The sequence below is a fragment of the Thalassophryne amazonica genome, chromosome 16 (assembly GCF_902500255.1).
Source record: "Thalassophryne amazonica chromosome 16, fThaAma1.1, whole genome shotgun sequence".
In the NCBI taxonomy this organism is placed as follows: domain Eukaryota; kingdom Metazoa; phylum Chordata; class Actinopteri; order Batrachoidiformes; family Batrachoididae; genus Thalassophryne; species Thalassophryne amazonica.
Window position 1 is genome coordinate 90,047,359 of NC_047118.1, and position 4,595 is coordinate 90,051,953.

At 44.9% G+C, this 4,595-nt stretch overlaps 1 protein-coding gene across 1 annotated transcript in view; it reads right to left on the reverse strand.

The window, feature by feature from the left end:
• Nucleotides 1-2,817, reverse strand: part of tspan4b (tetraspanin 4b) — a 79,818-nt gene extending 77,001 nt beyond the window's left edge. The window contains exon 1 of the mRNA XM_034191053.1: nucleotides 2,601-2,817. The gene's annotated coding sequence lies outside the window, so the exon portion shown is untranslated. The remainder of the gene's footprint in view (nucleotides 1-2,600) is intronic.
• Nucleotides 2,818-4,595: the final 1,778 nt, after the last annotated feature.

Genomic DNA, 4,595 nt, shown 5'->3' on the forward strand with positions numbered 1-4,595 from the left:
AGAGTGTAGCTGTGTGTTTCAGAGTGTAGCTGTGTGTATCAGAGTGTAGCTGTGTGTATCAGAGTGTAGCTGTGTGTTTCAGAGTGTAGCTGTGTGTATCAGAGTGTAGCTGTTTGTTTCAGAGTGTAGCTGTGTGTTTCAGAGTGTAGCTGTGTATCAGAGTGTAGCTGTGTGTTTCAGAGTGTAGCTGTGTGTTTCAGAGTGCAGTTGTGTGTTTCAGAGTGTAGCTGTGTGTTTCAGAGTGCAGTTGTGTGTTTCAGAGTGTAGCTGTGTGTTTCAGAGTGCAGTTGTGTGTTTCAGAGTGTAGCTGTGTTTCAAAGTGCAGTTGTGTGTTTCAGAGTGTAGCTGTGCGTTTCAGAGTGTAGCTGTGTGTTTCAGAGTGTAGCTGTGTTTCAGAGTGTAGCTGTGTGTTTCAGAGTGTAGCTGTGTGTTTCAGAGTGCAGTTGTGTGTTTCAGAGTGTAGCTGTGTGTTTCAGAGTGCAGTTGTGTGTTTCAGAGTGTAGCTGTGTTTCAGAGTGCAGTTTTGTGTTTCAGAGTGTAGCTGTGTTTCAGAGTGCAGTTGTGTGTTTTAGAGTGTAGCTGTGTGTTTCAGAGTGCAGTTGTGTGTTTCAGAGTGTAGCTGTGTGTTTCAGAGTGTAGCTGTGTTTCAGAGTGCAGTTGTGTGTTTCAGAGTGTAGCTGTGTGTTTCAGAGTGTAGCTGTGTTTCAGAGTGCAGTTGTGTGTTTCAGAGTGTAGCTGTGTGTTTCAGAGTGTAGCTGTGTGTTTCAGAGTGTAGCTGTGTGTTTCAGAGTGCAGTTGTGTGTTTCAGAGTGTAGCTGTGTGTTTCAGAGTGTAGCTGTGTGTATCAGAGTGTAGCTGTGTGTATCAGAGTGTAGCTGTGTTTCAGAGTGTAGCTGTGTGTTTCAGAGTGCAGGTGTGTGTTTCAGAGTGTAGCTGTGTGTTTCAGAGTGCAGCTGTGTGTTTCAGAGTGTAGCTGTGTGTTTCAGAGTGCAGTTGTGTGTTTCAGAGTGTAGCTGTGTGTTTCAGAGTGTAGCTGTGTGTTTCAGAGTGCAGTTGTGTGTTTCAGAGTGTAGCTGTGTGTTTCAGAGTGTAGCTGTGTGTTCAGAGTGCAGTTGTGTGTTTCAGAGTGTAGCTGTGTGTTTCAGAGTGCAGTTGTGTGTTTCAGAGTGTAGCTGTGTGTTTCAGAGTGTAGCTGTGTTTCAGAGTGTAGCTGTGTGTTTCAGAGTGTAGCTGTGTGTTTCAGAGTGCAGTTGTGTGTTTCAGAGTGTAGCTGTGTGTTTCAGAGTGCAGTTGTGTGTTTCAGAGTGTAGCTGTGTTTCAGAGTGTAGCTGTGTGTTTCAGAGTGTAGCTGTGTGTTTCAGAGTGCAGTTGTGTGTTTCAGAGTGTAGCTGTGTGTTTCAGAGTGCAGTTGTGTGTTTCAGAGTGCAGCTGTGTGTTTCAGAGTGTAGCTGTGTGTTTCAGAGTGCAGTTGTGTGTTTCAGAGTGCAGCTGTGTGTTTCAGAGTGTAGCTGTGTTTCAGAGTGCAGTTGTGTTTTTCAGAGTGTAGCTGTGTTTCAGAGTGCAGTTGTGTGTTTTAGAGTGTAGCTGTGTGTTTCAGAGTGCAGTTGTGTGTTTCAGAGTGTAGCTGTGTGTATCAGAGTGTAGCTGTGTGTTTCAGAGTGTAGCTGTTTGTTTCAGAAACCGTGTGTTTCAGAGTGTAGCTGTGTGTTTCAGAGTGTAGCTGTGTTTCAGAGTGCAGTTGTGTGTTTCAGAGTGTAGCTGTGTTTCAGAGTGCAGTTGTGTGTTTCAGAGTGTAGCTGTGTTTCAGAGTGTAGCTGTGTGTTTCAGAGTGTAGCTGTGTGTTTCAGAGTGTAGCTGTGTGTTTCAGAGTGTAGCTGTGTTCAGAGTGTAGTTGTGTTTCAGAGTGTAGCTGTGTGTTTCAGAGTGTAGCTGTGTTTTCAGAGTGCAGTTGTGTGTTTCAGAGTGCAGCTGTGTGTTTCAGAGTGTAGCTGTGTGTTTCAGAGTGTAGCTGTGTGTTTCAGAGTGCAGTTGTGTGTTTCAGAGTGCAGCTGTGTGTTTCAGAGTGTAGCTGTGTGTTTCAGAGTGCAGCTGTGTGTTTCAGAGTGTAGCTGTGTGTTTCAGAGTGTAGCTGTGTTTCAGAGTGTAGCTGTGTGTTTCAGAGTGTAGCTGTGTGTTTCAGAGTGTAGCTGTGTTTCAGAGTGTAGCTGTGTGTTTCAGAGTGCAGCTGTGTGTTTCAGAGTGTAGCTGTGTGTTTCAGAGTGCAGCTGTGTGTTTCAGAGTGTAGCTGTGTGTTTCAGAGTGTAGCTGTGTTTCAGAGTGTAGCTGTGTGTTTCAGAGTGTAGCTGTGTGTTTCAGAGTGTAGCTGTGTGTTTCAGAGTGTAGCTGTGTGTTTCAGAGTGTAGCTGTGTGTTTCAGAGTGCAGCTGTGTGTTTCAGAGTGCAGCTGTGTGTTTCAGAGTGTAGCTGTTTCAGAGTGCAGCTGTGTGTTTCAGAGTGTAGCTGTGTGTTTCAGAGTGCAGCTGTGTGTTTCAGAGTGTAGCTGTGTGTTTCAGAGTGCAGCTGTGTGTTTCAGAGTGTAGCTGTGTGTTTCAGAGTCCTTACCTGAACGTTGGCTCTAATTGTCCTCGAGTTGTGTGGGGTTTTCCTGTTGATCCTGGTTTAGATGGTGATTGTTCCCGGAGGTGCTGTCTTGTACTTTTTGACCCCGTCCTCTCTCAGGGACACAGCTCTTCTTCTTTGTTGGTTCTTGATGCTGTTTCTAGTGCATTTTCAATCTTTTTTTAACCTTTCCCTTTGTTCACAGAAGTGTTTTTCTGCGTCCCACCCTCCCTCTCAGTCGGTGCTCGATCTTTTCCAGATGTCTGGTCTGAGGCTTGAGTCCACCCCTTTGTCTTCCCCCTTTTAGTTTTCCCTTCTTGTCCCTCCTCCTTTACTAAAAAAGTGTGGCTCTGCTGTTTCCTCGGTCAGTACATTTTCACTTCCTGCTGCCTCGTTTCCTGATCACATGCTAGATAACTCTGATGGGATTTGAACCTTGACATTGAAGCAACATCGTGATGGAGCTGATGTCTGTTCTCACCCGTTAATAATCTTATTAAGGCCTGAGTAGTACAAAGTCTTCCGGCCGCATCCGAAATTCGATATTTTGGGGTTTGCACACATGGTTGCAGCGAAATGGTGAAATAGCGCCCCCTACAAATTAAACAAAAAAACCTCCACATTGGGGTTTTTTTGTCGTAGTCTCATGAAATTCGGTGCACATATTTACCACGCTGGGACACACAAAAAAGTCTCTTACCGTCATGGCTAAATGTCAACAGGAAGTCGGCCATTTTGATTTTAAGTTTCAATTTTGAGTTAATTTTTTGCCATTTTTGGCCATTTCCACTACTTACATTTGAACAAACTCATCCTACGGATTTCATCCAGTCATCTTCAAATTTGATCAACATCATCACGACACAATGGTGATCAAAAGTTATCAAAACATTGTAATTAGGTCAAAAGGCGTGGCTGCTAGGGTTCATCAAACTTTGGCGAGCTTTTCGGAGCACGCCATTTCACTTCGAACGGCTGTCACGTCCACATACTTCATCGTAGATCTTTTAAACTTGCTGGACATGATGAGGGCTCCGCCCTGAACTTCTGCATATATTAACTTCCCACCTCTGCCATAGCGCCCCCCAGTGGTAACAGGAAATGTCCTATTTTTACATTAAGAGCTCCTGATGTCACATACTTAACCCAATCAACTTCATTCCACTTCTAAAACATGCAGAACAAGTTGGTGAACGTAGGCAATGAACGCCGTGAAGTTACAAGTAACGGCATCCGTGTAGCGGCGTGCCGAATATCGCCCCTTCGCCATGAAATTACGTTCTTCCGTTTGACAGCTTTAATTTTGTCACATCATCATGAAAATTGATACACAGGTCGAGCACGACAACCTCTTACAATTCATAGGGGCGTCGCCCATGGGCGGGACAAAATGCCTCAATAGCGCCCCCTTGCAACTTTCAAAAACCCCTCCCTATAGGGTTTTTTTTTTTTTTAAGTAGGGAGATGAAAAGTGGTACATGTGTGACTTGCATAGACGTACAAGAAAGTCTCTTGCACCGTTGGTCTACTCCGAACAGGACGTCGGCCATTTTGAAGTTTTGTGTCATTTTGGCGTGATTTCTACACGTTGTATTTGAACAAACTCCTCCTAGGGATTTTGTCCAACGCACTTCAAATTTCTTTCAGATCATCCAGAGACTATACTGCTCAAACGTTATCAAAAACTTTTCTCTATGATGAAGGGTGTGGCCGCTATGGCGCCGCCATTTTGACCCTTCACCATGGAATATCAAGTCATAACTCATTCATGCTTTGCCTGATTGACTTGAAACTTCACATGTGTGATGAGGGTCGGCCCTTGAACACACCTGGCCCCTCGGTTTGTGCTCTGAGTTCCCCCTAGTGGATGAAACATCAATTTCTCATAACTCCTTCATGCATTGACTGATTTTCTTGAAACTTGAACTGTGTGTGTATGCACCTGCCCACATCTGGTCACAAGGGGATGCGCTGGCCCAGGGAGGTGGCAGCGCGGAT